Genomic DNA, 11,770 nt, shown 5'->3' with positions numbered 1-11,770 from the left:
GTGTCAAGACACACTGGCACTAGAATGGGATAAATTCTAATTTTTTCTTACCCCTGAGACCGACGCGACTGCCTAACTGAAAACTAGCACTGATAGGCACAACCGACACGATTGACTAATACTACAACTAGCGCTGATGGCCTAATTGGCGCGACTGCCTAACTAAAAACTGGCACTGATTGAGGGATTCAAAGAAAAAATAAGAAAGAACTTCACACAGGCCCAGACTTAACACATCAGATGTTAGGGTCCCACCCTAACCCCCTTATTTATGTAATGGGATCACGTCATAGTCAAGAGTCAATAAAATCCATATTAATAATTGTAAGTGGTTAATCCGCAATTAATGACGGAACCACAGTCAGGCCGTAGTATTAGATAGATGGTATTAATAAAACCCACGGTATTGGCCCGTGGTATTGCATGTATGAGTCATATATAAAGGATAGAGACTCCCTGCGAGGAGCATCGTGTCTTATTTTGTAGTCGAGCTCTGCTCTACTGGAGGTTGCCCCCTCGAAGAGGCAAGTGAACATTACTCTCTGAATAATAAAATCATTGCTATTCTGTGTTCTAGGTATCTTTTCTTCGCATATTCTATATTTGGGTATCATTTTGCAGGTTAAGAGCATAACAAGTGGTATCAGAGCACTTTCCAGGGTCGGTGGGATCTCCATTTCTTAGCAATTTTTTTTTTTGGCTAGAGACGTGTTCCAGCGTCTTTAAACCACGAGATCTGTCGTTGAGCGCATAAATCTGCGGATTTGGGGAGGCATGCACACAGGAAATACAAGAGGTGGTCACGTCTGTTGGACTCCCTTGTAACCCCTATGGGTACCCCTTCGAGTAGTAGCGCATTAGACAGAACCGCGCACGGATTGTCTTCCACGTACCTTCTGGGTATATCGGAAGCCCGCTAGGCTCCCTTGAAACCTCGCCATAGATAAATCGTCAGCCGTCTTGTGGCTACAGTACACTGAGAACAGCACTCGGGGAGATTACTCGCCCGTACGATAGGGTAGTCGGGTTGTACGGCTAAGGGTACAGTCGATCCTCCTTAGTTAGAGCCCTGAAACATTGGGCCGAGTACTACTGCCAGACCCTTATGTATATTGCGATCTGTAGCACTTGACACTCCTCAAGACCATAGTTCCCTTTTCTATCGGGGGATCACACAACATCTCTTCCAGATCCGCCTGTGCAAAGGGGTGCAGCAGCAGCAGACATCAGTCTCGTAGTCTCTAGTACGTAGATCAGCCATTCCGATCTATTAGATCCATCAGATCCGCAGAAGTAGTCTGTTCCGCCATCAGATCCACCATTCAGATCTCTCAGATCCCCCAGATCGGAGTCGTTGTGAAGGGTTCCTATACCTGGGTATAATTTTTGCAGGACTTTTGGCCACATTGACATTTTGAGGATTTGGCCATTGCAGTACCATTCACTTCTTAGTGAAAACTTTTTAGGCGGTCCCAATTTTCAAAAAACCCGGTTAGTGTATGGTAGAAACTAGAGCTCAAGTGATGGCCAATCAAAGGATGGACAAATTTGAAGAATCAATGCACAACCTCCACCTTCAGCTTACCAGACTATGTAACATGGTCGAGAAAATAGTCTCGAAGGGCAAGGAGCAAGCCCACGAGGAGGAGTATAATGGCACTGAACACAATGAGGGTGAGTCTAGCCACTCTCCTCACGTCTAGCACACCCACCCACCACCCAGTCAGCGACCTCCCAAGTTGGATATGCATAAATTTGACGGATCTCACCCGTCGGCATGGATAGCACAAATGGAACAGTATTTCAAACTGAATCGCATCTTCGATGATGAGACTCAGCTTATGTTGGGGAGCATGTACTTGGACAATGAAAGGTGGAAATGGTGGGAATGGCATCAACGTTGCATTGGAACTTTTAAGACTTGGACCAAATTCACCAAAGCTCTTCAAGACCGCTTTGACCAGGAATCATCTTTTTTGGGTCATCTTACTAAGCTCCGAAAGACTGGTACAGTGGATCAATATATTACAGCTTTTGAAGCCTTAGCCTTCCGCACTTGGGGTCTCTTAAATGTGTTCTACACGGAATGTTTTATCAGCGGTCTTAAAGAAGCTATCAAAGCCCAAGTACTACTGCACCACTCTCCCTCATGGACGGAGGCTTACAAGGTCGCTCGTAACGTGGAACGTGCATTAGCAGCCCAATACAGTCGCCCAAATTTCTCTGCTAAAGGTCGCCTCCCACAGGCTCACAACACGACTCAAACACTTAAGGTCCAAAAGGTGTCACCTGCGGAAATGGCCGAAAGAAGAAAGCAAGGCCTATGTTACTACTATGATGAAAAATACTCCCCAGGTCATAAATGTAAGGAGCCCAAATTTTTTCAAATTGATGCCACTGACTACAGGTCAACAGAGGAAGATCCACCACTGGAGGAACATGAGCCGCTAGAAGAAGACAACCAAAGGGACAATGTCTCTGATGAACCAGTTATTTCGTTGCATGCTTTGGCAGGGATTTCTTCCCCTCAAACTCTCAAAATCAGAGGTTTTATTAAACATCGCCCAGTAGTAGTCTTGATTGATAGTGGAAGTACACATAATTTCATCCATCAAAAAGTCACCGAAGCAGTGCATTGTTTTGTACGAGCAGTTTCTAACTTCCAAGTTCAAACTGCAGATGGAGGCACAATGAAATGTGAAGGCCGCTATGAAAATGTCAAACTTCAAATGGGGGATTATCAGTTGAAAACTCACATGTTTTCCATACACATGGGGGGTTGCGACATTGTCCTCGGCACTGAATGGCTCTGCACTCTTGGGCCAATCACAATGGATTTCTAGGAGTTATATATGAGTTTTACGCAGAACAACTACACACATACCCTCCGTGGACTCCAGGCGGGAGCCCCCTCTATCATCAGCTCACATAGGATGGAAAAATTGTTAAAAAAGGGCAATCATGGAGTTGTAGCTCAATTTAATGCCATCCAGGCAGTCGAAACCAAGCCTCTGCCAATTCATCCTGAGATGCAACATATTTTAAATAACCATCTGCCGATCTTTGACAAGCCTCATGAGCTTCCACCCTCGCGAGGGGAACATGATCATAGCATCACCTTGGTTCCAGGGGCCCAACCCCCAAATGTGCGCCCATACAGATATTCGTTCACCCAAAAGAATGAAATAGAAAAAATCATCAAGGAACTTTTGGAAGCAGGTGTCATTCGTCCTAGCATTAGTCCTTATTCATCCCCAGTGGTCATGGTGCTCAAGAAAGATGGGGAGTGGCGGATGTGTCCCGAATTCAGGGCCCTCAATAAGTTGACAGTCAAAGATAAATTTCCCATCCCAGTGGTTGATGATTTGCTGCATGAACTCAATGGGGCTCAATTCTTCACTAAGCTGGATCTTCGCTCAGGCTACCAACAAATTCGCATGAAGGAAGTCAACATCCCCAAGACTGCTTTCCGAACTCATGAAGGCCATTATGAATTCCTGGTCATGCCATTTGGTCTTTGTAATGCCCCCTCTACTTTTCAGAGCCTTATGAACCACATTCTCAAACCATATCTCAGGAAATTTTTCCTTGTCTTCTTCGATGACATCCTCATCTATAGTTGCACTTGGGCCGCACATCTTCAGCATGTAGATCTAGTCTTGCAACTGCTCCGCAAGCATAACTTATTTGTCAAGATGTCCAAGTGTTCGTTTGGCATGGCAGAAGTAGAGTATTTGGGCCACATTGTGGGGCGTGAAGGTGTTAAGGTGGACCCCAAAAAGATCCAGGAAATGCAGGAATGGCCTCAACCTAAGACCTTGAAGAGCTTGAGAGGATTTTTGGGTCTCACAGGCTATTATCGTAAATATGTCCGCAACTATGGTCGCATAGCAAATCCCCTCACCCAAATCCTAAAGAAAAATTCATTCTTCTGGAATGAGGAAGCACAACAGGCCTTTACAGCTCTAAAAAATGCCATGTGTTCCACTCCAGTCTTAGCACTACCTGACTTCACCAAATCTTTTGTCATTGAATGTGATGCTTCAGGTACAGGTATTGGGGTGGTCTTAATGCAGGAAGGGCGACCGTTGGCCTTCACAAGCCAACAACTCAGTGGTAGGAATCTAGGCCAATCTACCTACGAGAAGGAAATGATGGCCATCTTACATGCGGTCGAGACCTTGCGACCTTACTTATTGGGGCGACGTTTCCAAATCTGCACAGATCATCACAATCTTAAATATTTTTTAGAGCAATGCCTATCCTCCCCAAAACAAAATAAATGGCTAGCCAAAATGCTGGGATATGATTATGAGATCATTTACAAGAAAGGGAAAGACAATAGTGTAGCAGATGCATTATCTTGCCAATTTGAGGAGGAAAGTACTCTGCTAGCAATTTCCCTCCCCATTCCAGAATGGATTGAAGAGGCTCGCAGGGAATGGTTTTCACACCCCGGGCTCTCCCAACTCATTTCTCAATTGCAGGTAGATCCAAATTCCACCAAGGGCTACTCATGGTAGGATGATATTCTTCGCTACAAGGACAGAGTCGTAATATCACCAACATCCACCCTCAAAAGTTGCATTTTGGCAGAATTGCACTCATCTCCCATTGCAGGACATTCGGGCTTTCAGAAGACATATGCTCGCACCAGAAGATCATTTTCTTGGATAGGCATGAAAAAGGACATCCTTACTTTCGTAGCAGAATGCGATGCCTGTCAACGCCACAAAGGGGAAACCATCAACACACCAGGCACATTACAACCATTGCCCATTCCGACATCAATTTGGACGAAGGTTTCTACGGATTTCATTACAGGTCTTCCAAAGTCAAGGAACAAGTGAGTCATCATGGTGGTTGTGGACCGACTATCGAAGTATGTTCATTTCTGCGCCCTACCCCACCCATTTACACCAACTTTGGTTGCTCAATATTTCATGGATCATATCTTCAAATTGCATGGCATGCCCACTTCTATTGTGTCCGACCGCGACCCGATCTTCACCAGTAATTTTTGGCAGGAACTCTTCATAATACAAGGCACTCAACTAAAACTTAGTACTTCCTATCATCCGCAAACAGATGGTCAAACCGAAGCCATCAACAAATGTCTAGAAACCTACCTTAGGTGTTTCACTTCAGAAAAGCAACACCTTTGGGTACAGTGGCTACCTCTGGCTGAATGGTGGTATAACACCAACTATCATGCCACCACCAAAATGAATCCCTATGAAGCAATATATGGTCAACTCTCGCCTTCACCTACTTCGTATCTCAAGGGATGCTCAAAAGTACAAGCAGTGGATCAACTCCTACAACATCGCACAACCATGCTCGCCCATCTTCGAGAGAATCTTCATCAAGCTCAGAACCGCATGAAGCAACAGGTAGACCAGCATCGATCAGAGCGCCAATTTCAAGAAGGGGATCAGGTCTTTTTATGGCTCCAACCATATAAGCAAACATCACTCAAAGACAAGGGGTGTCAGAAACTCTCTCCCAAATTCTACGTGTTAGCGCTTGAAATTTCACCTCAGGCTGAAAAGGCAAACCTCAAGGCTACATCAAACCATTTAGCCTCGTAGCTAGCCCTACGGGGCAGGAGAAGGCTCTCTCCGGTCAATCTCGGTAAATTTTCAATTGATGAGATGACCAAACGGGTAACACTGATATTAGGCTAGTAAACTGATTTGAAGGTTGATTTGGGTGTTTTTTGGGTTTTTGGTGGCAAATTGAGGAGCTGCAATTTAGGGTGCGGGGATTGGACACAGTTTCTGCAGGGGGGTCTTTGGGGAAAGGTAGGAACCTGTATTGATGTCTTTAACTGAAGTGGATGATTAGGAAGAAAGAAAAGAAGGCTAAAGAGAGCAAACAATGGATTTGAATTCTCTTTAGACAGCAGAAAACATAGAAATTAAACAAATTTAAAAGTAGAGCATGGCAAGCATGAATTCTGACTTTATCACTTCATTTGTTTAATATGCAGCAGTATAGAAAGGAAATGAATCACATAACAAAGCTTACAATAACATGAAGAAACACACCATCAACACCTGAGTCCACATGAATCCCAAAGATGACTGCAAAACCCTGGTCTTCCTTAGCCAAAAATTGCAGAGATACAAGTGAAATATACAATGATAGCTCCTCCCTCAAGAGTCCAACCATGAAAATGAGCATGAAAGTACATAATATAGATGATCTAACCTCTTTCACTGCCTCCATGGGTCGAGCTCACTATCCTAGGAGCTGTTTGAACAACTTCTAAACTAAGCACTACAAAATAGGCAGTCAAAACAACTTGCCTCTAAAAACTTGGAAACCAGTTCATACAGTCAATTTTACCCTTTTACATGAGAGAAACTTCTAGAAGAGTAAAACAAGAGTAAAAGTATCCAAAAAGTGCCACAAGTACAGTCAAAAGGACCACCATCGACCTCAGCAAGTCAAACTAGAGCTAAACTGCAAATTCTGGGCTGAACTGGTCAAATCTGGCACAAATTCCTCAACGGGTCGCGCACTTTGGAGCCCTGTTTGGAGGCCTTCCTAGTGTTAGAATGAGGTGCAGGATAGCTCGTTGGAAAGGTATTTGAGTCTACCTTCCAACCCAACTGGAAATTTTGGATTTGGAGGTCATTTGCCTAGTCAAAAGTCAATTCGCCCAAGACTACTTCTGCAGCACAAAAAAGGGGCAGAAAGTCAAAATTTGGCTGTATTTTGACCTTTTGGAGGCCCAAAACTCCATGAAAACTCAAGGTAATGCATGGGCATATGTAACTTTGCATGAAAAATCCAAAAATGCTGAGTTTTTGTAAAACGGAGCTACGATGACAAAGGGTCTCACCGGGGGTGAGACCCGTTGAGAAGCCAAAACCTGTAAATTGCCCAAAAATGCCAAAAATGAGCCAAAACTTCCAAAATTTTTTGTGCTTGGTGCTGTGAAGAGGCTAGTGAGTGTCATGATGAGTGAGAGAAGCCTCGGCCAATATGCGGAGGGGGTTGGTCTTCTTCTTCCTCTTAAGAGCCTCGGTCAACCTTCTTTGGAACATTTTCATCTTTGCTTTACAAACGTGCATCCTAGCCCAATAATGGTTTTTCATGTTCCTTAGCAGTCTTTTGTCTTGGTTGGCCTTAGCCAACATCCTCTCCAAGTGGGCATTCTCCTGAACAAGCAATGACTCCCGGTCAACAGGCAATGGGTCACCGGGTCTCCTACGGTTTAGGACTCGGTCACTACGAATCCTCTAAATCTCATCAAGTGCCTTCTCCTCCTCCAGCTGTGTGTTCCGCTGCTCTAGATATGTGATGGTCCATTGGGCACCCTCAAGTCTTCGCTGCAAAACATCATTCTCGGCCCTGAGCTGCTGAATGATCTCCTTTGCCTCTTGACTAGGAGAACTGACCTCAAGATCAATCACCGGATCCTCATGAACCATGGGCTCTTTTCCCCTCTGCAATACCTGTGTTGGCGAAGAAAACGAGGCCCCTTCCACCTGCTGTGGAGATAACACTCGCTGCTCTGAAGATGAAGGCGAGACCCCTTCCACCTGCTGTGGAGATAATACTCGCCTAGCTGCTGCAAATAAGGCCCTTGGGCCTTTCTGATAGGTGACCATAGGAGTGGAGATGACATGTCGGGTGATGGGAGCATCAAGCTGCTGAGATGGTCCTCCCTCCTCATGAATAGCCTCCTGATGTGGCTGAGGTGGCACTGTGAAAAACTCACGGGAGATGAACTCCTCCCATGAGATACTGTTGTTGGGAAAAGTATCCAATACGGAATGACCCTATCCAGCTCTACGGGTGATAGTACCTCAGCAACAACTGAATGCAAAGCTATTCAAGATTACTTCTTTATGAGATGTAAGAGAGAGGAGAAAGAGATCCACTAACCGTTATCTTCCGCTAATGATTGATCCAATCTTCCCTCTTTGCTGCTTGCTCCCAGCTCCTTGTTCTTTCACTGGCCCAGCTACACAAAGATCCTGCAAAAGCACAAGAAAGGGAAACTACAAGAAGCATACATCCATAATTGATTCAAGGATTAGAATAAATCAAATATACAAGCATCAATACGCCATTGAGACACATGCATATAGAAGAACCTCAAATGCTTTATTAATGGAAGAAGTAAAGTTCTGAGAGTGTTACAACCATAAAAGGCCCAATCCAGCGACACCTCCTAGCAGAAAGAAATCTCCTCTTCACCTCCTTCAAAGCAATCACCCAATAGTTCTAAACTCAAACCAACAGCACTTCCTTACAGTCACAAAATTCCAGCCTCCATAGACCTCATGAGAGAGCTCTATATATAGGAGTTTTGGAGAAAGGATGAGTCAGCTTGAGGCTAGCATGAAGCTGACTAGTGTCCTCTCCCACTTCAGTTATTCTTCAGTTCTTGAGTCCAATTGGAGTTTCTTGCTTCCACTTGGAGATCTAGATCCTCTTACTCATCACAAGGCGAATTCCCTGATCCAAGTGTCATTTTGGAAGCTTCCTGGGCATCTGACACCTTGAGGAATGACTGTGCCACTTGGCCAATCTCGCCCAGCGCAGGTAGCCTTCATTACTGTTGACATTCAGCGCAGGTACAGAGTGGAGCAATTGACATTCAGCACAGATGCTCAGTGGAGCAGTTGACATGATCCAGAATTAGCCTGTTTTTGAGTGTTTTCAGGTGGAGAACTGATATTTAGTGCTGTGGTTTGCTGACCTTGTTCCTCTAGGGGTAGGAACAACATGTTTAGGGACTTTGGATCCCTCAGATTATTGACATTTCATGCTTCATGCTGTAAGGCACAAAAATGTCTATAACAGATACCCTGCTGAGTCAACTGATGAGAGACTATAAGCTGGATCAAACCATAGTGACAAAGGCTCCTGTACTGCTGGGCCGGGGTCTTCCTCTACAACATGGGCACCATTCTCTGAATGTTCTGAAACAGGAAGATCGGGAGGTTCATCATCCTCACCCGGGTGAAATGCATCAACAGGCGAATGTGATATGAATACACCTGTGAAAATCTGCCCTCACATGTAAAATAATGCATGATAAATCTCATGAGGGGGGCATACTCACTCCGAAGAAATCTGAATGGGAAAACACCCGTTAATAGTTTCACAAATGATGGCCGGACATAAGGCTCAAAGTGAACAAAATCAAGTAATCTGCGCTTAGGCCACACCTCACCCACATTTGGTATCCCTGTAGCCTCTGAGATCACCTCGGGTGTCAATATGAAATTCACCCCTGCAAGAGTGACATGTCCATCATGGAGGTGTAAGACAAACAAGCGGGCCAACTCTCTATGATGCTGAATCTGAGAGAGCCTCTCACAAAATTGATAGCATGACATATACTGGAACCAATTCAGTGCCAAAGGACAAGCCTGTAACTCTGCCAAAGAAGTAGGCTCCTCCCTCTTATGATGACCTCCCTTACCCTCTCTACGAGGCCTCCTCTGTTCCTCAATCTCCGTAGATGATGAATGGTCATCACCTTGCTCATAAGTCTCGGTATCTGACATGGTTTTGGAGCAAGGTGGGCAAACTGAAGGACAAATTGAACTGCTGCCTCTGCTTGCAAAAGTACTGAACTCTATGCTGTTTCAAGGGGAAAAAACATGAGGGGAATGTTAGGGGAGGGAACTTCTTAACGAGGAATGTGAATATATGAAAATAACAGGGAATTTTCAAGGGAAACTTTACAAATTGTCATGCACATAGGAACACATTTTAACATTGGGAAATCATTTGCAAAGAACATCTCATATGGGATAAAAAGCATGTATGATAATGAACATGGAAGGGGCATATATGTATCAATAGGGACATAGGGACACCATACACCAAATTTTCTTATAGGAGTTCATGTGTGTCATAAGGCAAATTTTTGCTCTTTTTGTTCTTAAGGAGTACATGCACATTGTTTTCACATAGAGGGAAGGTTTTCATGTATAAGGGGATATCAAGGGTATATAGGGGTTATGTACATGCCTCTAGATATACAGCAACATTTATTTTCACATGACTCTTTCTTTATTTACAAATGTATCTTTTCTTTTTATTTTTTGCATGTGTATGGTAGAGGGAATTAGGGTTTTGTATGCTTGTGAGAGGGGTAGGGTTTATAGCTTAGGGATGGGGGAAAAATCAACATTTTATGTACAAATAATATGGGACAGAGATGCAAGCATGACTATGACTGAAAGAGGAAAAGAGGGAAGGGACCAAATGGGACAAAAACACTTGAAACAGTCACAAAACCCTAGCATTTTACAAACATTAGCAAGCAGCCATATTAATCCATTCATTTGCAAATTTAGAAGATGAAATCATAGCATACATCCTTATTTTCACCACCACTATCAACAACCATGCATTAAGAGCCTACCTCGACCGATTGAGCAAATTTGAAGTGGAATGAAGGAATTTGATTGAAGTTTGGTGGCAGACAGTTGAACGGGTCGCGCATGCTCCCCAACGGGTCGCGCACAGCCCAACGGGTCGCGCCCGTTATGATTTTACACTGCCAGAGTGCGCTGGATGGGTCGCGCACCGCCCAACAGGTCGCGCACAAGCTTGGACGGGTCGCGCACCTGCAAACTGCCCGAAACCGTTGCAATTTCGCCTCCTTCGCCTATCACTCTCTCACAATCTCTCTTGCAAGCTTGAAATGCACAATGAGAGTGAAAGGAGGGAACATTACCTTTTATAATCTCATTCGAAAAAATTTCATCCATAAACCCACTTTATAAAGTCTATTTTGACACTTTTTTAAAACACTGATTTTCTTGGTTTCCTTTATCCTGAAGTTGACTTTTTGAGTGCTTTTGACCTGATTCTTTTTGCAGGTAGATCATCTGAAGGACTGTGGCAAGGGGACCAGGGTTGTTGCTACCTTTTTGAAGACATTTTGGAAATTTATTCTTTTTACAAAAATTATCATGACCTTGGCTTTAAAAACAGGGTTTTTAAATCCAAGTTTAAAAATGAACTGTACATGATGAAAATTTCAAAGGAACATGTTTACCATCCTCCCTCTGGCTTGCTGGTCACTCAAGGACTTTCAGAGACATGACCTTGCTAAGACAACTAACCAAAACCCTAGACCTAGAATTTTGACATTAAGACCAAACAAGAGCAACTTTGACAAACTCAATGACTAATATGACCTGATCCAGCAAAGCCAAGAGGGGTATGAATAGACCAGCTCCTCCATCAGGGTTATGGCATGCCTAACGGGATGCAAACTTTGGCACTGATGAGACACCTACTAATGCAAATGCAAAGAGCTTTGATCACTGATGGAGGGCTTTCAAGACCGACACTAACATTGGCTCCAATGGGGATGGTAGCTCCTTGGAGGTACCAAGAACCTTAGACATCTGGGAGAGCTGACCAGTGCTTGCAACCATTGGGCAATGGAGTCAACTTATTCACATGTGACCAACTTGAAAACAACTTTATTTGACTTAGACAATTGACTAAAATTCAAGACTATCTCGGACACTAACTCACTAACTCTATACAGAAAATGAACTGACATGAAACAACTTGTAAAACTCACACCAACTAATCACCATTTTCAGAATTATAGCCTTCACCGCGGGCCCCAAACTGAAAAAGGAAATCAGCTTCACACTTGCTGCAGAAAGAAAATGACATGGTATTTACAATGAGAGTGATTAGAGCAGAAAATGCTCAAGCATGATACCGTTTGAGCAGCCGGCCATTCACCGACCCTCCAAGACATTCATCTCCG

Source organism: Pinus tabuliformis, chromosome 6 (assembly GCF_031772625.1).
Source record: "Pinus tabuliformis cultivar Carrire ecotype Pingquan chromosome 6, CPIR1, whole genome shotgun sequence".
NCBI classification, from domain to species: Eukaryota; Viridiplantae; Streptophyta; class Pinopsida; order Pinales; family Pinaceae; genus Pinus; species Pinus tabuliformis.
The sequence above is the reverse complement of the archived record's forward strand: the minus strand, read 5'-3'. Positions refer to the sequence as shown.